At 35.4% G+C, this 27,845-nt stretch overlaps 1 long non-coding RNA gene across 1 annotated transcript in view; it reads left to right on the forward strand.

Annotated features, from left to right (window-relative positions):
• Positions 1–973: 973 nt before the first annotated feature.
• LOC129058922 (uncharacterized) overlaps positions 974–27,845 on the forward strand; it is a 119,281-nt gene continuing 92,409 nt past the window's right edge. The window contains exon 1 of the long non-coding RNA XR_008524370.2: positions 974–1,208. This is a non-coding gene — a long non-coding RNA (uncharacterized LOC129058922). The remainder of the gene's footprint in view (positions 1,209–27,845) is intronic.

Raw genomic sequence — 27,845 nt, forward strand, 5'->3', positions numbered from 1 at the left:
TTAGGGGTACCCAAGAATATTTGGTTTTGTGATGGGTTACATGTGATGTTAAAGAGCTTTAATTTAAAGGCACAAAATAGCATAGACTAGAGAAAAATATAACATATTTAAAGGTACCTGATTGCTCTTAGTTGTCATTACATGAGGTTATTACCACCACTGACCTTCAATCATAATCAGCTTCACATATATAGTTAAGAGTTGGACAATTAAGAATCCTTATGGCAAAAGAGAACTTTTGGAATCACAAATCCTTGAGTCTTCTCCATTTCTGCCACCTGCTTGGTGGCCACCATCTTGGGCAAGCTGGTTAACGTCTATAAGAATTGATTTCCTCATCTGATATATTTGTATAATAACATAGATCCCAGGGCTTTTGAAAGCATTAAATATATATAAAGCCCAGCATGGTGGCTCTCACCTACAGTCCTACCTACTGGGAGTATGTGAGTGTGGAGTATCCATTTTGTGACGTAAAAGTATGTGTGTCTTATACTAAAGTGCTCCATAATCACATACTTTATTTTTCATGTGTTTATATGTTCATATACATCACTTGTTATAAAACCCACTTTAAGTCCATTATGAAGCTTATATCTACCTTAAACAATGCATGCTTGCATATAATAATTTTTAAAAAGAAAAAAATATAAAGAATAGAAAGGCTGGAACAACAAATGAATACAAGAATGATGCTAATATAAAAATACAAACCCTAAATTTTCTTTATATATTTTGAGGGTAAGCTAGTTTCAGATTTTTCTCTAAGGTTTTGTAGGAAGAGAAAAATTGGTCACACTAACGCCATTTTAAAATATGCCTCCATCTGTAAGAGGCAGAGCCATCTGAGATGAAAAGGTAAATGACTTGTGTAAGATTTGGCTAAAAGTCCAGAAATTAACTCAAGTCCTGGAACATGTCCTGGGACACTCTCCCGGAACGATTGTTCAAGTCCTGGAGCACGTTTCGGAACGCTGCTCCCGGAACACCGCTCCCGGAGTGATTGTTTCAATGTTGCTTGCTCGGAAGGGCCCTCCTGAGCAAACAACAGACGGTGCTCAAAGTAACAACTGGACTTAATAAAAGGAGCTTACACAAAGGAGGAGCTGAAGGCTGCTGTGGTCGTGTGCTGGGGACTGCCCCAGCTCCAACTGCAGGACCCCGGCCGTCCACCTTCCGACTCCGGTGATGATTCTTCCTGCGGTCTGGTGAGCTTTGGTTACATGTTGTCTTCTATTGTTAGTTCTTTTATACCTACTTAAGACTGCTTTTGCTGTGATATTTGCTTACTTCTTTTTTTTTTTTTTTTTTTTTTTTTTGAGATGGAGTCTCACTCTGTCACCCAGGCTGGAGGGCAGTGGTGCAATCTCGGCTCACTGCAGTTTCTGCCTCCGGGTTCCAGCAATTCTCCTGTCTCAGCTTCCCAAGTAGCTGGGATTACAGGCGTGTGCCACCACACCCGGCTAATTTTTGTATTTTTAGTAGAGTGAACTATGTTGACCAGGCTGGTCTCGAACTCCCGACCCTAAGGTGATCCGCCCCCGGGGGCCTCCCAAAGTGCTGAGATTATAGGCGTGAGCCACCGCACCTGGCCTTGCTTACAACTTGGACTGCAGGCCCCCGGGCGTCTCCCGACTCCCGTGATGGGGCTTCCTGTGGTCTTATGAGCTTCCGGTTACATTTTACTGAGCTTTGGCTACATTTTGTTTTCTCTTGTTATAAGGCTAATTTTCTATTGCTATTTGCTTAAAGTAATAAAGTTTTAGTTTACCCCTCCCTCCCACTCGAGTGTTCGGCTGTCCTTCTGACACCATCTTGAAACAGGTTTATTCAAAGATTAAAAAGGCAGTACGAACTCTGCAATAATTCACAGAGCCCATTACATAATGTAAAACAGCCAGTCAGTAAAAGCAAAACTCTTCATTCGTTACTGAGGCTCCTACTTGTGAAGCTGCTGGGGAGGTGACGGGAGGACAACTGGCTGCACCCCTCAAACACCGCTCTGGCAGCCCAGTCCCCACAGCTCCGTTTCTGAGCCATGGCGTCCACTACTGTCTGGCCTATGGGCAGTACGCGCCTCAGTTTGGTTTCCCTCTCCTCTGCCCACACCTTGGTAACTAGATCTGCATTAATTAGCTTCCGCTGGGTTATGCCGAGATAAAAACTACCCCCACATTTTAGTGTCTTTTAACAATAGTTTTTCACTTACATTGTGTGGAAATCACCGGAGGTTGGTGGCAGCTCTGCTCCACCCATCTTGTCATCTTGAAGAGGATGAGTTCAGACTGAAGATGCAACCCCTATGTGGAATATGCCGCTTCTGAGGCAGACAGGAAGAACCTGAGAGCTGCCAGAAACAAGCAGCGCTCTTAAAGCTTTCATTCGCACTTTGGGAGGCCAAGGCGGGCGGATCACGTGGTCACGAGGTCAGGACCATCCTGGCTAACAAGGTGAAACCCCGTCTCTACTAATAATACAAAAAAAAAAAAAAAAAATAGCCGGGCATGATGGCAGGCGCCTGTGGTCCCGGGTACTCGGGAGGCTGAGGCAGGAGAATGGCGTGAACCCGGGAGGCGGAGCTTGCAGTGGGCCGAGATCGCACCACTGCACTGCAGCCTGGGACACAGAGCGAGACTCCGTATGAAAAAAAAAAAAAGCTTTCATTCAGCTCTGACATCTCCTGTCCCATGTCATGAGTGTGTCAGGGTGTAGTGCACCCTGCCAAAGGTGCTTCTCCCAGAAGAAGGCCTCTTGAGGGACAGAACTCTGGGGTGTGGTTGGAGGGTGTGTATAAGTGAGAGGATGGTGGATGTGTATGTAATTCCCCTACAGGAAAGGGGACTGCCGCTCACCGGGAATGTTAATATAATCTGCAGCCTTTTAAAACTTTGCTCAACTTTCTTAATCAGAGTCACTTGTTGTCTCCTAGCATTCTGACCTTTACATTGTTTAGGGGAGAAAGAAAACAGATACTCCAGTTGAGGAGGGATGATATTCAGTGACAAAACCTTGGCAATAAAAATATTGACAAAATGAACATTCATACAATTTTTAAAATGTAAACAAAATGTTTCAAAATATATATTATTGTTTGCTATATTCCCTCTTTAAACTATCATGACTTCTTAAATTATCTTACCAGTACCTACCTACTTACTGCACACTTTACAGAAGAGGAGTCTTTCTAAGGCTGTGTATACATTTGCCACAGAACCAAATGGGTTTCTTTACTATTAGTTTTATATATTCCTCTAGGTCATTAATTTTATAAAAGATTCAAGAGAATTTATTTGTGTTGGTAAACCATAATCCATAATTCTCATTTATTTATTTATTGTAGACAGAATCTCATTACGTTGCCCAGGCTGGTCTCAGACACCTGGGCTCAGGCAGTCCTCCTGCCTAGGCTTCCCAAAGTGCTGGATTAGACATGAGCCACTGCACCTGGCCCATAATCCATCAATCATTGCACCAATCTACTATACCAGCCCTTTTGGTTATTTCTATTTTTTTTTACTATTGTAATTTCACTATGCATTTGTCAAATTATTTTCCTTAATTTTTTTAAAGTCACATCAAGATTTCAAATCTGATCTCTTTTAAATCTCTTGCTAGTTAGCATTAATGGCCATCCAGAAAAAATATCAATTTTTATTTTCTTTAGGGGTCTCTTTCCTTTACATCTTTCATTATGTTTCTTTAAAATTATTAATTTTTTAAAAACTTAAAAAAATTTGTGGGTACATAGTAGGTGTATATATTTATGGGTTACCTGAGATATTTTGATACAGGCATGCAATGTGAAATTTGATCTTTGCTAATCTTAAGGTGAATGATCATACTTCTGGCAACTGGTGAGTTGAGTAGTGTATAGATATCCTTGATATATGTTTTTAATATATATAAATACATATATACAGGCATATATATAACATGTATATGTACATGTATTATACATATATACATGTATATGTACATGTATTATACATATATACATGCATATATATGCAAGTATTTTATATATATCCACGTTTTAGTTTCAAATAAATATGCTTGCTTTATAATTTTTCTAATATTAATGTATTTTATACAGAATTTAAAAATAAAGTTATTTGATATTCTAAAGATCAAAGTTGTATAAATAATCTTCTATAGTTTTGGTACATTATTAAATTTCAAAAAATAAAAATATAATGAATCCACAATTAATTTTTAAGTATGGTATGATTTAGGCACCTAATATTTTTTAAATAAACGCTTAGTCACATTTCCATATATCATTTATAAAATAATATTTTTAACTTTTATTAATTTGAATACCACCTTTATTATATAATTTAGTTTTTACACATTAGTGTTTTCTTATATATCCCATTAAGTGCCTTTTTCTCTGCTACTACAACATAATTTAAATTTTTGTCACTTTATATCATGTTTCTGTAACAGGCCGATCTCTCCTTTTTCTCTCTTTTTAAGTTAAAATTTTTTTTCCATATACGTAAGTCCATATGAACTTAATTTAAAAACAATGTAAAACAAAATGTTTTTTAATTTTGTTAAATATATAAATTATTTTGAAAAAATGCCACTTTTAGTATATTGTCTTCCTGTGCAAGAACATTATCTCTCCATTTACTTTTCTAATATTTATACTGATTAAAGTGTTGTATTTCTCATATTTCTCAAAATTAAAAACATTTCTCGGTTTTTAATTTTTGCCCGTTTTCATTATACATCAGATATTTTCAACATAATGTTCGAAAATTATCAATTTAAAACAATAAAACATATTATTGAAAATTTTCTGAATTCTGCCATTGTTTTACAGATATTACTCTTAGTCAAAAATTTTATCCACACAGAAAATTATGATTTGAACTCCTCCATTCTGATCAATTATGCTATTGTTGCCTTTGCAATAGCAATGCCAATTCACTTCAGTTACAGTGGTGATTGTAGTATTCTTTCTATTCTTTTATTGTATTTAATTAATATCCTAGTGATTTACCATTAAGTATCATTCTGATCCTTAATTTAAGATATTTTTTTTCTTTAATAATATGAAGGAACTATATGTCTTTATTGGAACATAAGTTTATTTTATTAAAAAGTAATTTTATTAAAGCATTTGAATTTATCAAAACAATTACATATTCATTTTATTTTCCTTCTACATAGAACATGATTCATGCTTTTGAATATTAATTTGCAAGTTCAATTCAAAATAGTGTTCTTCCATTGTATCATTTATTACCATTTCCTTTCCACTTAGTTTTTCTCTTTCTTTGAACTGGCATTTCTCTTTATCTGGGAATAAAGATCTCTTTTCCTACACTGGACAAGTCTGTGGAAACCAAGATAAACTAGACACATTTGAATGCAAAGATCCCATTGCTAGCAAGTAGCATTCCCATTTGACATTTGGCTTGACGTATGGTAAGAGGAGGGATAGGATAAATATGTAGTGAGAAAAAAAAATCATATTTTTATGCCTACATCATTACTAGTGCCCATATTGCAAATATTATATAGTGAACAAATGTTTGTTCTTCCATAGCATGTTAATTCCTAAGAGAGTTGGAAACCAAATTAATAATACACTCACTGTTTCTTTCTTTCTTTCTTTCTTTCTTTCTGAGACGGGGTCTGGCTCTGTTGCCTAGGCTCGAGTACATTGGTGCAATCACAGCTCACTGCAGCCTCAACCTCTTAGGCTCAAAGGATCTTCCTGCCTCCACCTCCCACATAGCTGCGACTAGCGCATTTGTCTAGTACATTAAAGGTGGTTCCTTGTAGAGATAATGTACAATCACATATTTATTTACTATTTATCTACCTCATTATGTAATCTACAAATAGAAACCATGAACACCTGTGTATATATGCATATGTCCTTAAATGTACATACGTATGCACCACCATGCCTGGCTTATTTTTTAAAATTTTTTGTAGAGATGAGATCTCACTGTGTTTCCCAGGTTGATTTTGAACTCCTGGGCTCAAGCAATCCTCCCACTTTGGACCCTCAAAATGCTAGGATTACAGGCGTAAGCCATTCATGTTTGTAATAACAGAGTTCAATTGCCTCATCAGGAGATATTTCTGAATTTTCTTGGTTCATTAGAACTAGAAGACCTGAATTCTCATCTGGTCATTTTTGTGTCATGTGCTTTCAAAACAAATGGAAGGTCTTTCTACTCATTTGGAATGTGTCAATTTGTGAACAATTGTCAATATATATGTAATAGAACTACTTTATTGAGAAGGAAAGGAGTGCAATCGAGCATGTGGATTGTAATTTTACCCTCAGCCTATCTCTCACAATGTCACTGGAACACCTAACCCTCTTTATTGCCTTTTCCTACATCTTATTCTCTTCACTTTAAACTCTGTGTTTTCCAAGAGTAAAGCCATGTTATCATCAGATTAAACAAGGCTGTGGCAGCTACTCTTCACTGTTACTCTTCACCTAGACTGTCTAGCGATTTTCTCTTTTGCTGTTGAATAGCTTCAGAATGTGGCTCTTGCTCCCTACTCTATTCACCGTTGCCACTGGTCCTCTGACTCTTCCTACCATAATTCATGGCCTGGAATGGAGGTTTCTCTTCCATCAGTGACTATTGATGGAAAAAGAGAAGAGAAGAGAAATGAGCCTCTTGCTCATTCCCCAAAGGACATGCTGAAACTTCTTGTGCTTTATGGGCTTTACTTTCATGAATGTTAAGATGTTTTCTTTTTGGGTATTGTCAGAGAACAATAAAAGGATAGCTTACAATCAAAAGTCTTCTTTGTTTAATACTAGCAAATAGGTTTTCCAGGAACATCTTAGTCATAGTGTCAGTATCTGCCATATGGAAATATTTTTATGAGTATCTTCCATACTCATCTGCTGTCTCTGAATATCTGCTGTAAGTACTCCTGCCTTTCCTTTGTTTCAGAATCTTAATTTTTATATCTTAGTCCCAGTTTTCTTCCAGTATTTTTTTATAGTAGGCCTAGGTTTTCATGCAGTAGAAGACACATTGGTCTACCAGGATATTCTACTATTCCCAAAGTAGACTTACTCTAATTTCCATGGTCTTAAAAGATATTTTACTTTGTGGTTATCTGCCTTTTCTGTTTAAGGAAACGTATCTGATGTTGAAGCCATTTTTTGCCTTAGTTTAGCCTATCCTAAAGGTTACATATACATCCATTGATAAATTAGCAGGACCAACAAATATTAATTTGGGATGTAGCTGCCAGATCCTTGTTTAATCTGATGATAACATGGCTTTACTCTTGGAAAACATAGAGTTTAAATAACACTTTTATAGAAATGAGCTCATTTTATCTTTACAAGAGGACAACAAATTGTACTTCATTTTATGGGGGAAAATCTTAGTAAGGCTTAGAGAAACTAAACCACTTGCCCATAGTTAGCTGGCCAAGAGAGTGAAACAACTAGGGTTTCCCCTCAGGCTTTTTGTCTCTCATTACTAAATAATTAAATTTCCAAACTGGACTTTTGGACACCAGACATTGTCTTGAAGGGCTCATCTATTTCTTGTTTGAAACTAGATATAGTTTTGAAAACAACTCATCCTTCCCCTCTCAAACCAGTTTCTTCTCTTACACTGTCAATATTCTCCTAGAAATCTGGGGGCCTTTTGTCAGCCATTTACCGTTCCCCTCACGTACACATATACATATGTGTCAAGTCCTAGTGACTTTCCTCCTAAATGTTTTTTGAACTTTTCTCCTTACACAATGCCCCTACTTCCATTTCCTTAGTTCTGAACATTGAAACTCTTCACAGGAATCACTACACTGTCTTTTCAACTGGTCCTCTTCTCTCCAAAGATTTATTGCCACCAACAGAGCATGATCAAATAGATATAAGACTCATTGTGTTAAAATAGATATAAGATCCACTATAAACAGACCTTTTTCTACCTCAGCAATGCATCATTTGACACTCCCTGCCTCGTAGTCTATGCTTCAAAAATCCTGATTTACCAATTACCTACATTTTCTGTGGTTCATCTTTCTCTTATCTCTATCTTTTCTGTATACTGCTCTTTCTGTTGGAGATTTCTTTTATCTTCTCCATATGCCTCATTCCTTTTTGTTCATGCATTTCCTTCATCATGCAACTTTCACTAACATCTTCAATTATTGTGCAAAGGATCCCTTCCTGGTGTTGCTATAACACCACAATACAATGTTAATACATTTATTGCTGTACTTTATTAGTTGTTAAGATTTATATTATTTCCAATGTGTTGGTATAATGTATTTATCTCTTTATTTGATAATTAAATATTTATGTCAGATATCTTGTCTGTTTATATGCTCTCTCTCCTAATTAAACTGTAATCTTTTTAAGGGAATTATTTTCACTGACTCCTTACTTTCACTGACTCCTTACTTTGTCTAGCATATTTCACTGACTCCTTACTTTGTCTAGCATATTAAAGGTGGTACCTTGTAAAGATAATATACAATCACATATTTATTTGCTATTTATCTCAATATGTAAACTACAAATAGAAACCATGAACATCTGTGTATATATATGTATATCCTTAAATGTACATATAAATGGACATACATGTGCACACATATATGAGATATATACACAAATATCCATGTGTGTATACAACATATATTTATGTGTTCTTTTTTTCTCTCCCTCTCCAGCTGAAAGCATACATGTTCTTTGAATTTAAAGTTTGGAATATAAAGACTTGAAGAAATATTTTACACAAAATTAAACATCTGATTCTAAAATCCAAACCCTACTCTAAGGAGTAGGCTTGTGTGGGCCAGTAAAACTGAATGAGTTGGGCAGGAGATGGATGGGAGTATATAGAGGGTTTTGCACTAGTTTCTCAGCTGTTCCCTGATTAGAATAATGTCTTGGGTTGTGTATTGAGGTCAAGTTGTCGACAAAGGTGACACTATCATCTTCCCTACAGTGTTATATAAAATATAAAACGGTTAGTGTAAGTGAATCCAAGAATGTAGAAAGGTCAAATCCTTAGAAAAACTCCTGTAATTCACAAAGTCTGTGCATTCTGAGAAGTGAATACAAAAAAAATTGCAATTTGTTTTATATATCGTACATAATCATTACACACTATGCAAACACATTCATTAAAGGGATTTTAAAGTATAGATTAAATAAGTAATGATGATTCAAACATATATTAAGCAGAAATATTTTGTGGATTTCTAAATAAGGGGGTAAAGTATTTAATATCCTGGATAATGTTTTGGGCTTTTAGATGGGTTGAAAACACGTTTTTCCCCATTTAAAATAAGGCATATAGGCTTCCACTATCAGAAATGTTGCTAACACCTTGTGGGGAAATAATTTGATTGGGAAAATCAGGAGAATACACACCCAAACATAATAATAAATATATATATATATCACATATTAATACATATATATGTATATATACATTTATATGTACATGTATATGTGTGTGTGTTTACATATCAATCATATGTAAAGCACATGAGACAAAGCCATATCACAGTTCTACTGCTTTACTACTATTTTCCTGGTTATGAGATATGATTGATTTCAGCAAAAGTCTCAATACGTATTAAGTGGACCTACATTAGAATATTTTTTCTATTCTAATGCTATATTATTAGAACATTCTAATATATTTTAGTCTTATATTTTGATATGTATGTTTCAATTTTAAAAAGTTTTTTCTGTCTCTTGTACTAACAGCTTCCATTTTCTGATTAAATCACCTCTAATTTCATGTAAAGCATCTAACACACTGTCTTTGTGAAACTGAAGTCTGTGAAGTGCGGAAATGGGGTTCTATGATTAAGAATGAAAGATTTGATGCCCTCTTATTGTGTTGTTTTCCTTTTTTTTTTTTTTAATGAGTGGTTGGGACATGCAAGGTTTCTCTGTTTCTGCAAAGCCAGGATTCTGTATCAAATGTCACTTCCCCCAAATTAAGATTCTAGCTCAGTCTAAATACCAAACACCTCATCTACTAATTAATGGCATCTGTAGATTCCAAGCCTAGAATTTCCTTTGATTTATTTCATGTTCAAACTTAAACTGTTCTTTAGGGATATAAGTATCCTTATTTCATCAGTCCTAATAAAGCTCAATTTATTCAAATCCCTTGCAAGAACTTTAGCATCTCACATTTAAAACATAGTGATTATTTCTAATCCTTGTTAAGCAAATCACTCTAACCATCATACCGTTGACATCTAGAGGAGCATATTCAGGGTTAGGGAATTCTTTTTCCCTAGCTGGAAAGTTTCACAATGTAATGAACCTAGCTCTAGATCAGCAGTTCTCATACTCGTCATATAGGTGTAGGCAGCACAATCACTTGGAAGGCTTATTTAGACACAGATTGCTGAACCCCACCCCCAGAGTATCAGATTCAATAGATCTGGAGTAGAGCCCAAAATTTGCATTTCTAACAACTTCTCAAGTTACCTCATGCTGCTGGAGCCAAAACTGCACTTTGAGAACTATTGCTCTAGATCAAAACCCAACACTCTTGCTTCTTACACTTAACTCTTTATTAAACATGTAACTTTAAGTTTGTGCCTTGTTCTCCCTAAGCTTCAAGTTCCTCATTAGCTCTGTAACATAGTTCAATGCTCATAAGGGCCACATGCTAAGCAGCTGAGCTATGAAAGAGTGAACATTCCCATGAACCATGGTCAGACCATATATAACAGTAGAACCTCTGTCCCAAAACCTCTGCAGCAACCAGCCCAGAAACCGCAGCCTCCAAAGCAATTGGCCCAGAATGTCAGGACTTGGACAACAACTTATAGCTTTTCCATTATGCCCGTTTCCACCTCAGCACCAACTAGAGAAAACTGACTATGCTCCCCAAACCAACCACAATTCTAGATAACACAAATACAGTTTTCCCATGTCAAAACATCCAATTAGGACACACCTGAAGCCTTCCCTTTGTTTTCACTATAACATTTTCGCATTTCCATGCTTGCCTTTGAATCTCTGCCAAACACAAGTGATTGCGGCTTACTCCTTTGCTATAGAAAGCTCTGAATATTTATGAATATTATGGAAAGCTATTTAGCCTCTGTTTTTACACATTTGGGTGGTCTTAATTTGTTTTCACAGCTAGTACTGAACCAAAACTTCTAAGTTCAGTAGTATTTCTATTTCATCATAGCTACCACCAGTAAAAATAATAATGTCACAGTTGCATTTTTTTCTGGTATGTTTCTCAGTTTTATAGGGGAGCCACCTTATATGTGAAACATTATTTATTTCCTGGGGAAAATATAGATAAGTTTTTATAAGGAGATCACATTTTAGGGTAAAAAAAATCTACTTTACAACAATAGAGATAAATGCAGAGTATCATAATTGCGCGTACAAAGAGCATATAACCCAAACATGGAGGAAGGAGGGAATCATTCAAAGTGGATTCAGTATAAAATAATCATTTATAGGATACATTTCTACAGGTGTAGGATTCTTAGGAGAGTAATGATAAACTACCCCACAAAGAAAACTCCAGGCTCAAATTGCTTCACCAGTATTTTCTGCCAAACCTTTAAAGAAGAGATTATACTAATTGTATAAAATTCTTCTAAAAAATTGAAGAGGTGGCAATATTTTTCAACTCACTCTATGATGCCAGCATTAGATAGCAAAACCAGACAAAAGTGTTAAAAAGAAAGAACGTTGTAGACATAAAAGAAAACATCTCTTACGAACATACGTGGAAAAGTTCTTAATACAATCTCAGAAAATAGAATCTAACAATACATAAAATAACATGAAGGACAAATGGAGTTTATATCAGGAATACAAGGTTAATTTAGCATTCACAAATCAATCAGTGTAATTCCTCCTATGAACATACTTGCATTAGCCTGTTTTTGTTTTACTACAAAGAAATACCTGAGACTGGATAATTTATGAAGAAAAGAGGTTGAAGTGGCTCATGGTTCCACAGGCTGTACAGGAAGCATGACAGCTTCTGGTGAAGGGGAAGCAGGCACACCTTATATGGCCAGAGCAGGAAGAAGAGAGAGAGTGGGGGAGGTACCACATGTTTAAACAACCAGATCTTGTGAGCATTCACTCACTATCATAAGGGCAGCATTGAGGGGAAAAATCTGCCCCTATAATCCAGTTGCCTCCCACCAGAGCCTACCTCCACCATTGGGCATTACAATTTGACATGAGATTTGGGTGGGATATGATTGAATAATGGGGGCAGATCCAAACCATATATATACTAAGAAAGTAAGAAAACATAGAGTCATCTCCACAGACTCCAAAGGCATTTTACAAATCTAACACCCGTTCCTAATAAAACTTTGTAGCAAACTAGGAACAGAATGGGCTTATTTCAGCTTGAAAAAGAGCCTATACAAAAATTCTACTTCCTTGTTAATTTACTAATTAAGTAGTTAATTAGTAATCATAACTCACTAGGATTCTTACATCCTAGTAAATAGTAAAATATTTAGTGCTTCCCACTTATATAAAGAATAAGGAAAAGAAGACCATTCTAGAATTTGCATTCATCATTGCTACATCCATGGAAAGGAATACTACTCAGTAATAAAAAGGAACAACCCACTAAAACACACCACATAGATAAAATAATTATGCTAAATGAAAGAAGTCAGAGGAGAAAAAAAGGTACATGATATGTACAAAATATTCTATTTATATAAAATTTGAGAAAATGCAAAGTAATCTGTAGTTAAAAAAAAGCATATCAGTTGTTGTCTGGAGATGGGCTAGTTTGGAGGCAGGGAGTGAGGGAGGGAGGAGTTACACAGGGGCCTGAGAAAACCTAATGGGTAATTTATTTTTTCATTTCTTGATCATAGTAAAGTTTTTAACTTGTATAGATATGTGTCCAAACATCAAATTGTACATTTCAAATATGTGCAGGTTATTTTATATATATTATATCCCAGTAGAGCTACTAAAAATCAATAAAAAAGCAAAATGTGAAAGGGAGCCAAGAGAATCTTTTAAATTTATTTTTAAAATCTTATTTTAGAACACTGGAGCATAATTCTCCCAAATCTATGAACATTTCTTGCTACACTTGTGTAATTTTGTTCCACAGAATCATGTTTATAGCAATATTATCTGTGCTATAGTGGAGGTATTTACATAGAACTTTCTATAGCTACTCTGTACCTTGTACCCCTCTGACAACAAAGAGAGAAAAAGAGAATGAGAGGGCAAAAGTATTAAATTAAACATTTCAAATTTACAGAATACACACACACATAAATTATATATTCACATACCCCATGCATCACAAATATTTGTGTGTGTATATATATATATATATATATATATTTAATATGCATATATGGTTGTATGTGTATTTATATTACACACAAAAATATATTTTGGGAGTGTGGAGAACCAATAATTGGACAAAATGAGCTTATTGTTTTGTAAACTCATTATGAAGAAATGTATACTGAATACACAGGTATTACTTTGTGACTCGTGGTCTTTAATAGGTTGAAAAATGATTATTCTACTTTATTATAGAGTACATCAATGTCTATTATAAAACTCCATACAACGTTTTCCTCTCTAAAACACTATCTGTCATTAAAATACACATAGTGCTGTGTAAATTCCATTAAGTAGCATGTTTTTCAACACAGAAGCCAATGAATACTATTGCATTCAAGTTTTCTCAAAGTTGTTAATAAATGTTATATCATGCAGCTTAGGTACTATAAAGACAGCAGATAAAGAAATGTGCTTCATTCTTCCCTTCCCATCATGATTCTAATAGGGCAATGAAAAGTTGTTTTAATTAAACTTCAGATTGTGCAGATAGTAGAATGTCTCATTTGCTTTGATTTCTGTGCTCCTGCAGAAACGTGCTTGTCTCGGAAAGCGTCAGATGTTCCACAGTTTCCTTTTTTTTTTTTTTAATATGACAAAGGATTGAAGTTGAAATCTGGCGATTTTTCATGGAAAGAGAAGACACAAAAAGACTTGTGTAGGAAGAGGGGTTAGGGGAAGCAAAGAGAAAATGTCACATCTCTAAAAGGATGCTTCCTAGGTCAATGCCCGTTTCTGACAGATGTGGAAATAGATATCCAAGACAGGAAGTGACTATCAAGATTGCAAAGTCAGTTAGAGGAGACTCAGGAGTAAAATCTGTTGCCTCTTGAAAGGCACCAACTCAGCTAGGCTAGTGGAGGTTTTCTCACAACAGGACCTCCAATGTTCTATATCCACATTAATTAAATGGGGGGAAAAGGCTAAGAATCAGATTTTAACCGAGACGTGTACTTGGCTGTGTAATACACTTTGCCTTTTTAAAGTGAATAACCTATGACGGACTCAGCAAATTTGTTCGTTAGATAAAGTACTTTCAACTCCTCTCAACAACTGGTAATGCTTAAGTGCCAATAGGCAGGAGTTAAATCAAGGTTTCTAACCTTAGTACGATTGACAGTTAGGGCTGGATACTTTATTGTTGGGGGCTGTTCTGTGCATTGTAAGGTGTTTAACAGCATCCTTGGTCTCTGCCCACTAGATGCCAGTAGGCCCCATTCCATTTGTGACAACAAAAATGTCTCCAACCATTGCCAAATAGTCCCTTAGGAGGCAAAATGTCACCAGATAAAAATCGTGAGGTAAACCATCTCTAATTGGTTTATTTCTGATATTGACTATTAAGTTTAACCTGAAGAATACTTGTATTCATTCTGATATAGTTTATTTCTCATCAACTTTTATTTCGTATTTTCCTTTTTTTTTTTTTTTTTTTAATTTCTTGAGACAAGTCTCACTGTGTCGCCCATGCAGTGGCACTATCTCGGCTCACTGTAACCTCTGCCTCCCGGGTTCAAGTGGTTCTCCTGCCTCAGCCTCCCAAGTAGCTGGGATTACAGGTGTGCACTACCGCACCTGGCTAATTTTTTGTATTTTCAGTAGAGACGGGGTTTCACCATGTTGGTCAGGCTGGTCTCAAACTCCTGACCTCAAATGATCCGCCCACCTCAGCCTCTCAAGCTTTGAGGATTACAGGCGTGAGCCATCGAGCCAGACCCATATTTTCCTATTTTAGATTCATGGGGTACAAGCCTGGGTATGTTACATGGATATGTTGTGTAATGCTAGGGTTTAAGCTTCTGTTTAACCCGTCAATCAAATAATGAATGTATTCCCCAATAGATAGGTTTTCAGTCTCTAAACTACTTTCCATAGTGGGTGAACCCATTCATTGTGGAGGCAAATGTAACTCCATCTAATCTGCCTTGTTGGCTTCTGATTAACGCCTAATCCAGGAAGGCCTCTAAGATTTCAGCTTATCTTTTGTTCCTTGTGTTAGAGCAGGTACTAACTATAAGCCCTTAGGTAGAATGACCTTGATGTTATTGCACTTCAGTTGTCTTACATATCTCTTCTGAACTACTTACTCCTTCCCTATGGTATAAGAGCACTGGGTCTGGGAGATAATGGCCTGGGGATCCATCATCTTGTCTTCCTGTGACACAAGACACAAACATGGCTTCTGTTCACAAGTCCCTATTAAAATGTTTGTTTTGGTGAAACTGGATTCATCAGCCTCTTTTTTTGGCCTCTCCTCAGATGTTGGGGTAGGTGTGCATAGACCCGTCCACTGTGGAACATTTACATTCCCACCAGCAGTTTAAAGGCACTCTCTTTTCACTGTAGGCTCACTAGCATATTTTTTTTTTGACATTTTAATAATAGCCATTCTAGCTTTTGTGAGATGGTATCTCGTTGTGGTTTTAATTTGCATTTCTGTGATAGTGAGATTGAGCATTTTTTCATATGTTAGTTGGCCACTTGTATATCTTCTTTTAAGAAGTGTCAGCTGGGCATGGTGGCTCACGCCTGTAATCTCAGCACCTTGGGAGGCCAAGGTGGGTGGATCACCTGAGGTCAGGAGTTCGAGACCAGCCTGGTCAACATGGTGAAAACCCTGTCTCTACTAAAAATAAAAAAATTAGCCGGGAGTGGTGGTGCATGCCTGTAGTCCCAGCTACTCGAGAGGCTGAGGCACGAGACTCTCTTGAACCCAGGAGGCCAAGGTTGCAGTGAGCTGAGATCGCACTATTGAACTCTAGCCTGGGCAACAAGAGTGAAACTCCGTCTCAAAAAAAAAGTGTCTATTCATAACTTTTGCCCACTTTTTAGTGGGATTATTCATATTTTCTTGCTGATTTGTTTGGCTTCCTTATAGATTTCGGATGTTAGTCCTTTGTCAGATGCATAATGTGCAAATATTTTCTCCCATTCTGTAGGTTGCCTGTTTACACTCTTGATAGTTTCTTTTGCTGTGTAGAAGTCTTCAGTTTAAGTCCCATTTGTCAATTTTTATTTTTGTTACATTTGCCTTTGAGGCTTTAGTCATAAATTCTTTGCCTAGGCCGATGTCCAGAAGAGTATTTCCTAGATTTTCTTCTGGGGTGTTTATAGTTTGGGGTCTTATAGGTAAGTCTTAATCTATATTGAGTTAATTTTTGTATATGGTGAGAGATAGGGGTCCAGTTTCATTCTTCTGCATATGGATAGTCAGTTTTCCCAGGCTTATTTATTAAATAGGGTGTCCTTTCCTCATTGTTTATTTTTATCAGTTTTGTGAAAGATCATTTTGTTGTAGGTGTGTGGCTTTGTTCCTGGGCTTTCTATTCTGTTACATTGTTTTGTACCTATACCGTGCTGTTTTAGTTACTATACCCTTTTAGTGTAGTTTGAAATTAGGTAATGTTATGGCTCTGGCTTTTTCTTTTTGCTTAGGATTGCTTTAGCTATTTTGGCTCTTTTTTGGTTCCATATGAATTTTAGAATTGTTTTTCCTAATTCTGTGAAAAATTACATGAGTAATTTGATGGGGATTTTATTGTATCTCTAGATTGCTTTGGGCATTATAGACATTTTAATAATACTGATTCTTCCAGTCTGTGAGCATGAGGTGCTTTTTTCATTTGTTTGTGTCCTCTATGATTTGTCTCAACTGTGTTTTATAATTCTCCTTGTAGAGATCTTTGACCTCCCTAGTTAGATGTATTCCTCGATATTTTATATCTTTTGGCTATTCTAAGTGAGATTGTGTTCTTGATTTAAGTATCAGCTTGAATTTTATTGGTGTATAGTCATGCTACTGATTTTTGCATGCTGACTTTGTATCCTAATATTTTACTCAAGTTGCTTATCAGGTCTAAGAGTCTTTTCACAGAATCTTTATGATTGTTTAGGTATAGAATCATATTGTTTGTAATCAGAGATCAGATCACTGGACATCCTCTTTTCCTATTTGATTGCCTTTTACTTCATTCTTTTGCCTGATTTCTCTGATTAGGATGCTCAGTACAATGAATATATGGAAACTTGACAACTAAGTTGCTCCTGAATGAGTTTTGGGTAAGCAAAAAAAAAAAAAAATGAAGGTAGACATCAAAATAATATTTGAAACAAAAGAAAATAGAGACACGACATACCAGATCTTCTGGGATACAGCAAAAGCTGTTAGGAGGAAAGTTTAAAGCACTATATTCACACATCAAGAAGATAGAAAGATATCAAATTAACGACTTAATGTCACACACAACTATAAAAACAAGAACAGACTAAATCCAAAGCTAGCAGAAGAAAATAAATAACTAAGTTCTGAGTAGAACTAAATTAAATTGGGATCAAAAATAAATACAAAGGATCAAAAAAAATGAAAAGTTGGTTTTTTGAAAGGATGAACAGGATTGATAGACAGCTAGCTTGATTGACAAAGGAAAAAGAGTATCCAAACAAGCACAATGAGAAATGAAAAAGGTGACATTACAAATGATATCACAGATATGTACAAAAGACCCTCAGAGACTACTGCCAACATCTCTACATGCACAAACTAGAAAACCTAGAGGAAGTGGATAAATTCCTGGAAACAACCTCCCAAAACTGAATCAGGAAGAAACTGAAATCCTGAATGAGTTACAAATATGAGTCAGTAATAAAAACCTACCAATGAAAAAGCCCTAGATCAAGTGGATCCACAGCCCAATTCTACCAGGCATACAAAGAAGAACTGGTATGCATCTTACTGAAACTATTCCAAGAAAGTAACTCATTCTACAAACCAGTATCATCCTGATACCAAAGTCTGGCAAGGACACAGCAGCAACAAAAAGAAAACTACAGGCAATATCCCTGATGAACACAGATACAAAAATCCTCAACAAAATACTAGCAAACTGAATCCAGTAGCACATCAAAAAGATAATTCATCATAACCAAGTGGGCTTCATTCCTGGGATACAAAGATGTTTCAACATATGCAGATCAATAAATGTGATTTGTCACATAAACAGTATTTAAAAAGTATGATAATCTTAATAGACGCAGAAAAAGTATTTGAAAAACAATCCAACATCCTTTCATTACAAACATCCTCAACAAACTTGGCATCGAGGACCATATCTTAAAATAACATCATACTGAATGCCCAAAAGTTGCAAAAGAATTTTCCCTAAGTATTGGAATAAGACAAGAATGTCTACACTTACCACTCCCATTCAACATAGTACTGTTAAGTCTCATCAAAGTTCAAGTGACTTGACTTTTTTTGTGGTTTATTTTACTTTGTTTTATCTACATACAATTGGCTTATTGAAGAATCTCAGTTTTGGCTACAAACAAAATGTTTATTTTGTCTAATTATTGTGATGTTATGTTGATCACTCCTTTCCTGCAGAAGAATAAATCATTTAATGGAAGTTTAAGCATATTCCGTAGGCTTTTGTTCAACTTTCATTTTAATGGTGGTTAATATTCATCTAGTTTTGTCCTCATATCAGATCCTAAGCTCATCTCCAATATTCTCAATTCAGATCATCTATGGTTCTAGTTGCATAGGAGGTGCAAGGTTTGGGAGCTTCATCTTGTCTCAGACACATGCTCCAGAGAGAGGAAAACATAGTTCCTTATTTGGCTGACAAAAGAGATATTCACTCCTCTTCGATTGCCATCATGTGTTTTAAAGAGAATTTAACCCCTTGTGAGGATTTTAATTTCGATGAGTGGTTGCCATCTAACTCGTCTAGTTTTTGTAGGTTCTTGAATGCCTTGGATGATTAAGCCTCATTTGTTTCTGAGCTCCAGCTCACAGTCTTGATCAACAGTGCTCTCATTTGTGTATTCTTAATCTATGGTGCCTTCTAGCAAGTCCATGGTTCACATGGAGGAAAATGTGGGTTTGAGGACATATTATTGATTCCTTGTCTCAGAACCCAGAAATTAGAAAAATGGCCCTACCCTCTCAGTTAGCCTGTCTCACGTCTTACCTGGCACCTTTCTCTTGCTTATTTCTCCAATCCTCAGAAGCAGTAGGCAATCTTCCAGGACAATGACTTGGCAAATTTTAGATAGGAGATAATTACAGTCTTATATTTGGCAACAAAGAGACACTTTGTGTACCCCTAACATAAAAGGTCAGTTTCTCCCCATTTTCTCTCTCCTCATTTTTTTGGTAGGGAATTTTGATGCCTTGCATTAGAATTCTGTTTTACAGATCTTTAAAGTTATGAAATTCCTGCTGTTATCCCTATGATTGCCATACCTCAAATGGTATTACAATAGATTATTTTTGTAATCTGTCATTCTCAGTATTTTGTAAATTTCATTGAAGTATTTGAACCTTTAGCACCAAACACAATTCTTGGAACATAGTATGTCAACAATTACTGAACAAGTGAGTACATGAATAATATATTCTGTTTGTGTGTGTGTATGTGTGTGTGTGTGTGTTATTGTATGTTTCTTATGTATATCTTGGGTTTTATTTATATTTCCAATTCTTGTACCAGTATCACTGATTTTATTAATTTAGTTTTATAATAATTTAAATGGCTTATTCCCTTTTGGGAGTCTTTATTTTAATAACGATGGCATCTTAATTTTTCTTGCTGTTTAATTTTCCAAGAGATACATAGATTTCTTTTTATCAAGTTACAAAAATAACAAAAATCAGATGAGATTTTGAAAACTGAGTGCCTACTTTGGCCCACATATTGTGCTAAACACTGTGCATCGATTACTTTACTTAATTTTCACAAGAATTTGGGGTAAATGCTATTATATTCCAATACTACTCATGCCCACAGCTACAAAACTCATACATCACGAGACAGAATTTGAGCCCATGCTCTTAAATAGTAAAATGTATAGTTTTAACCACTATACTGTGAATGTATTATTTATAACATAGTCTAAGAATAAATGACCTGTTTGTAAAGTAAGTTCTTTCATCAGGTGCATTGGATTTATCTGTATTTCTTCAATTTCCATTTTTATGTTTTTATAGAATGCTATTCCTTCATATAAATGCTAGTCAATGTTAAATTTACTTCCTTGTGTTTTTGATTGCCATTGTGTATGGGATCTGTTTACTGCTATGTTTTTCATTTTGTAATTTAGTGCTATATAGAAAAGATATTTATTTTGACATTTACATTTTGCATCATACTGTCTTAATAAACAGCACCAATTTAAAAAATACTCAAGCTGAATAGGTATTCAAGCATACTTTCTGAAAATAATAGTAATGTTAACCAATCAGTATTATTTATCCGTAATAATTTTACATTATCAAATATATTTTTATACACATACTTCTATAAAGCATAAAACAAGGAATGGATTTTACATTTTGTCAAAATTTTTTGTATCTTTCTTTACCTAGAATTCATGGAAGGCATTGTTTTGATATTTTTGTGTAATTGCCAAGCTTAAAATTAAACTAATATTTTTAAAGCTATTAGTCTCATATTTTCATTTTATTAAACGTTGAAAATGAATAAAAATAGATATGATATAAACAAAACGAATGAACTACAATAAATACTAATGAGTCCCAACCCTTATACAATCACTGTTAATATTTCTGTGCATTTCCTATCCTTTAGGCACATTACTCTCCTTGTAATTATTATTTTGTATACTTATCATTGTCCTATGTAAAATGTGGCCTACAGTATTAATAACCATACACTTCTAATTTTACTTAACTATTTCTCTTATGGGGATATATTCTTGGTGGTGGGGAACAAAGAGAGCATTCAGAGATTAAATAAGGAATAAATATAATAATAATTAAATTGTATAGTATGTTAAAAGGGAATAAATTTTATTTAATTTTATTTTTTCCCACCCCTTCAGGAGGGGATAAATTTTACAGAACAAAACTAAAGCAGGAAGAAGGGGCTAAGTAGTGCTGAAACTAGTATTGCAATTTTTAATAGGTGGCTATATTTAATAGGTGCAATTTTTAATAGGTATTGTAATTTTTAATTTGAGCACTGACTTGGAGAAAAGAAGTAAGCCCCACCCACAGGCAGAGAACTCTCAAAGCAGAGGAATCTCCTGGGAAAATATCTTACGGGAATGTGCCTGGTGTGTTTGAAAAACAGCAAGGAGGACGGTGTGATTGAAAATGAGAGGGTGAGAGGAATATGCAAGGTCAGAAAGCAACGGGTCACCCAAATTACATGTGCCTTCGTGGCTATTGCAAGGCCTCTGAGGACAATCTTTTATTGATAGAGAAATGGAGATACACTGGAGAATTTTGAGTAAAGGTGGCAGAGAAACTCTCCTATACAAATCTTTGGCCACATATTTAATGATTTTTTTTTTTTTTTTTTTAGACAGAGTCTCACTCTGTTGCAGTTGGAGTGCGGTGGTGCGATCTTGGCTCGCTACAGCCTCTGCCTCCCAGGTTCAAGTGATTCTCCTGCCTCAGCCTCCCGAGTATCTGGGACTACAGGTGCATGCCACCATGCCCAGCTAATTTTTGTATTTTTACTAGAGACGGAGTTTCACCATGTTGGTCAGGCTGGTCTCAAACTCCTGACTTCATGATCTGCCCTCCTGAGCCTCGCACAGTGCTGGGATTACAGGCATGGGCCACCATGCCTGGCCATGAATTTTTATGGAAAGGGGCTCTTGCATAATTTTAAACTAATTTTTCAGATAGATTATATAATAATGAATACCCCCAAAACAGGACAAGAAAATGCGCATTTTACCACACCCTCATCATTATAGTGCAGTATTTTTCAGGCTCCTGTGTCTCCTGTCCACTGAAGAAATAAACTGTACATCATAATCTAGTGCATGAATACATATGTGGATGCTCTATAGTAGGGATCTCCAAGCCCCAGGTCACTTACCACTACCTGTCTGTGCCCTGTTAGAAAACTGGCTGCACAGGAGATGAGCAGTTAGCATTACCACCTGTACCACCTGACCTCTGCCTCCTGTCAGATTAGCAGTGGCATTAGATTCTCATACGTGTGTGAACCCTGTTGTGAACTGCGCATGTGAGTGATCTAGGTTGTGGGCTGCTGATGAGAATCTAATAACTGATGATCTGTCACTGCCTCCCATCACCCCCAGATGGAACTGTCTAGTCACAGGAAAATAAATTCAGGGCTTCCACTGATTCTACCTATGGTGAGTTGTATAATTATTTTATCATAAATGACAATACAATAATAGAAATAAAGTGCGCAATAAATACAATGCACTTAAATCATCCAGAAACCATCCCCACTTACCCCGCAGTCCATGGAAAAATTGTCTTCCATGAAACCGGTACCTGGTGCCAAAAAAGGTTGAGGACCACTGCTCTATAGGTAACACAGATAGAGACATAGATGTAGATGTCATGAATAAAAGTTTCCAGTTATTCTTTATGAGGGAGATGCTTCCTTATGTTTGCTATCCCATTTTTTTCTTTATCTAAAACAATCCTGTTCTTAAGCTATTGAATTAATTTCACAACACACTTTTCAGGTCACATTTGCTAGCCAATTATTTTGGATATTAGAGATTATCTTAATCCTTTGTGTAAATTCTTTGTGTATTCATGACTTTATAATATTTGCCTGTTAATGTAGTTGATATTGACTTAGAACAGTCAGATATTTTATTTGCATGAAATAAAAATTACCATTTTTTTTCTGCAATGCTGTTAATTATTAAAATTTTAGGGATTTAGAAGTCAGAAAAATATTCAACTTTTAAAATATCTTATGGAAGGACTATTTTATATTTAATAATTTAATCCGTAGGATCATGCTTTGCCACATACTTTGAGGTGAGGCCTTAACTTGAATTTTACTCTAAAACAGAAGGCCTATTTGTGATGTCTCTTATTTTAGATCTATTTCAAAAGTCTTTGCAATTCATTTTTTTTCCATGGCTAATCATCTATAACCGTCAAATTAGTTCAAGCATAATAACCTTATAGAATTGTCTAATACTAATATTAATAAGCAGCTTTCTAGTGCTTATTAATATAGTTAATAAAATAGACTTTAATACATTTAAAAGTTATTAACATGGTGAATGGGTATTTAATCACAATTAAAAAAATGGAAAAAAATAGACTTTGGAGTCAAGACAAAACTGGATTTGAATCCTGGCTATTGCAATTTCTAGCTGTGGAACCCCAGGAAGGTTACTTAATGTCTGTGAGCTTTTCTTCCTTAGTCTAAAAACGAGAATGACAATTTAATTACATAATATATTCAAGATACTTAAGACAATGCGTGATACAAAGGGAATGCTCAGTCAATTGCAATCATCAATTTACAATTTTGTTAAAGTTATTCTTAAATTATGTTTACATAATAAATTTTTCTTACATGAAATAATTTTGCTAAGTAATCTTTTAATATTATCTACATATAAGCATGTTTACCAGCAAATGTTAAAAATGATTATTCCTTATCTGATATCTATTTACTACATTCTTGCATTCATAAAACATTCCCCGTAAAATGAAAATTTATAATTTTGTTTCTAATTTTAATTAAGGCATCTGTTTTGTTTAACCAGCAATTAAAATTTTCACATTTGCTGTTTCATGTTAAAAAGATGGCTATGCTTTGGTCAGTTTTTTAGGAGTTATCACTGAGGCAGGGCCTTACTTTTATGGAATTTCCATTGTGCTCTTTCTCACTAATCCTGCTGAAATCAACTTGATAATAGTTCATTTTTTTTAAATTCGTATCCGTAAATGATATCATTTTATATTTTTCCTCTGACAGTTTGTCACTGTAAATGAGCTTCATAAAATAAATTATGCAATATTCCATAATTCTGGAAAATAGTTTACAGAGCATCTCAATTAAACTTTTTAAACAAAAATTTAAAATAACAGGCCAGGTGAGGTGGCTTACACCTGTAATCCCAGCACTTTGGGAGGCTGATGCAGGCAGATCACGAGGTCAGGAGATAGAAACCATCCTGCCTAACATGGTGAAACCCCGTCTCTACTAAAAATACAAAAAATTAGCCAGGCGTGGTGGCACTCACCTGTAGTCCCAGCTACTTGGGAAGCTGAGGCAGCAGAATCACTTGAACCAGGGAGGCAGAGGTTGCAGTGAGCCGAGATTGCAACACTGCACTCCAGCCTGGGCGACAGAGTGAGACTCTGTCTCAAAAATAAATAAATAAATAAATTGAAAATAACACACAAAAATTTCCTAAGTCTACAGTATTTTGGTGATTCTTTCTTGGTAAGTTTTGCATGTTTACTCTATGGTCATTGACTCACTTAGGAATTTGAATCATTTTTTTTGACTCAGTTTTAGTAAGTTACGTTTTATTCTGCATGAAAGGTATTCATTCTATAAACATTTTCTAAAAGCCTATATTTGTGCATAGTATTATCCCATACAAACTTAGTTCCTAGTATCCTATTCTATATTTGTATCTCCATAATTCTAAATTTCAGTATTATTCCTTGATAATTCCTTGCCTTTTCCATTTTATACAATTATTTACTTTCAAAGAACTGGATATTTATTATTTTCCATTTCTACTCCATTTTAAAATTCTTAAATTTTGCTTTTATATCATAATTATATTTATATGTACATTCTTGTGGTTCTGCTTATCCATTTTGTAAATCTATGAACTGAAATTATTTCACTTTATTTTCTGTTTAAATACTACAAATAAAATAGCCATAAATGTTGCTTAGACAATGACCAAAGCATTATTTTCTCAGGAGTGTCTGATTAAAATTCTTACTCCCCTTTTGGTTTGTGTTTTGGTAAAGATGGTGTTGGGGTTGAATCTCCTAATGGTTAATTCTTCATACATTGATTTTTCTTTCACTCAAAACACAAATACCTTTATAGTCTATCTTGTCATGAACAGGTAGAAGACACTTCAAGTAGAGCCTGATCTATAGACTTTGGCATAATACTATTTCAGGAATATGAAATGACTAAATACTTATGAAATTATCATTAAAATATATTAAAATTACAGGAAAACAAGAGTTTGGATAAAAATAAAGATATATGATAAATACCTGTTTTAATGTTAAATAGATATGTGTTTATACATATAAATACAAATACGAATATATACATACAAGTATGATCTTTCAACTGAGATTATATTTCATCACAAATTTGTTGATGTATGGTCTCTATAATGAAATCAATTGAGGGTTGAATTTGTATGCCTTGGCAGTAGTGGGTCCTTGAAAAAATTATTTAATTGATGTGAGTCACAGTTTGCTGATTTTCCTTCATCAGATGGTAAAAAAAAAAAAAAAAAAAAAAAAAGCCTCACATGATTAGATGAGGGAACACTTCCAAGGCCCACCACAGTGCTGGTTTCATAGTTTTTGCTTAATAAATATTGTTAAAAAGTGTCCAACACAGCATCCACTTCCATTGCCACCCCACCTTTATCCTCCACCAACATGCTTCCCGCTACCCAAGCTTAGTGTTCTTTTATACCTGCAAATAAATGTTCCTGAGTGAAATATGAGATAGCTGCATGCTAAATATTTTACACTCCAACTACCCAGTGGCCTCCATCGTTCTGCCTGTTAACACCTTCCATCACAAGATTACATCCCAGGGCACGTCTTGTATCAGATGAATCACTGCCTTCTGTAAAAAAAACCTGTTACCTTCCCTGATTGTCCAAATGGCCAAATGATTTACAGAGGAAAAAAGCTAGAAAGTTGGAAACCAATATATTGTTATTTATTTATTTAGAGACAGAGTCTTGCTTTGTCACCCAGGCTGGAGTGCAATGGCTTGATCTTGGCTCACTGCAACCTCCACCTCCTGGGTTCAAGCAATTCTCCTGCCTCAGCCTCCCTAATAGCTGGGATTACAGGTGTATGCCACCACACCTGGCTAATTTCTTGTATTTTTAGTAGAGATGGGGTTTCACTGTATTAGCCAGGATGGTCTCGATCTCCTGACCTTGTGATCCGCCTGCCTCGGCCTCCCAAAGTGCTGGGATTACAGGCGTGAGCCACCACACCCTGCCTAGACTGGAATTTAAATGTCAGCTTTGGCTTTGTGAACCTGGTCAAGTTATTTAATCTAATGTAAACTTATTTTCGAAAGAAAGTCATCACAATCAATACCTAGTGGTGTTGTGTAAATTGGATGAGATAAAACAGCAAGAAGTTCCAGGTACAGGTCATACCTTTGAAACATTGCCTTACCCACCTTTCCTCCCTTCCTCCCTCCCTCCCTTCCTCCCTCCCTCTCTCTCTCCCTCTCTCCCTCCTTTTCCTTCCTTCCTTCCTTCCGTCCGTCCTTCCTTCCTTCCTTCCTTCCTTCCTTCTTTTTCCCTTCCTCCCTTTCTTCTTGCCTTTATGCCTGTCATATCCACTTTAATGTACAAAATCAGCTTTGGAAATATTTTTTTTCCTTTTTTTTTAAATTATACTTTAAAATCTGGGATACATATGCAGAACATGCAGGTTTGTTGTACAGGTATACACGTGTCATGGTAGTTTGCTATACCCATTAACCCGTCATCTACATTAGGTGTTTCTCCTGATGCTATCCCTCCCCTAGGCCCCCACCTCCCAACAGGCCCCGGTGTGTGATGTTCCCCTCTCTGTGTCCATGTGTTCTCATTGTTCAACTCCCACTTATGAGTAATAACATGTGGTGTTTGGTTTTCTGTTCCTGTGTTAGTTTGCTGAAATATTTAATATAAAAAAAACGAGTAACTCTTCCTGCAGACAAATGTGAAACATGGAGTTCAAATTCACAAAAATAGGAGGATGTGGTTTCTTGAGTAGTTCTGTATTCCTTAGATTTTAATCTTAGAATATCACAAAACAATTATCTATTACTTTTAACTATGAATTACTACAGTGAATACAATTATGTTTCCAAGAAGTTGTGTATTTTTTATTTAGCATTAACCCAGTGCTTAATTATCATATAATGATGTAATATACAAATTGCTTAATTTTAATTGTTGAAATAAGGTTTGGCAAATGAGAAAATATTTTTAAATTGTTACTGTTGAGATAATTTCTATATAAATGTTTTAAACTAGAAACGAGATTTGAGTTTTTTCAACTTATTTCTTAGTTAAAGAAAATAAAACTTAAATTTCCACTTTTTGTATGGTGAACATTTCCATTTTTGAATATTTGAATAATTTTAATCAGCCTAGGCAACACAGAACTTTTAAAACATGTATTCTGTTATTGCTAGGTATGTTTTTTAAAAACAAATATGTCTAGTCAATTTCTATCACTTGCCTCTATGCAAATAGGAGATAGTTAGAAACACAGATAGAGAGATACATAGTCAGAGACAGAATGCCAGAGCCAGAGAAATGAATGAGATGAGGGATACTAAGAGAGCTGAAAGACACACAAGGCAGAGAATGAGCAATTTACACTGTAAGGGGAGTTTGCCCATGTAAAGAGTGAAACTTGGGAGTGACCATGACATGCAATGTGGGATTTGCCATTCTTTCATTCATTCTCAGGTCCATTGTGCTTCTGATTTTATCA

Source organism: Pongo abelii, chromosome 3 (assembly GCF_028885655.2).
Source record: "Pongo abelii isolate AG06213 chromosome 3, NHGRI_mPonAbe1-v2.0_pri, whole genome shotgun sequence".
NCBI lineage: Eukaryota > Metazoa > Chordata > Mammalia > Primates > Hominidae > Pongo > Pongo abelii.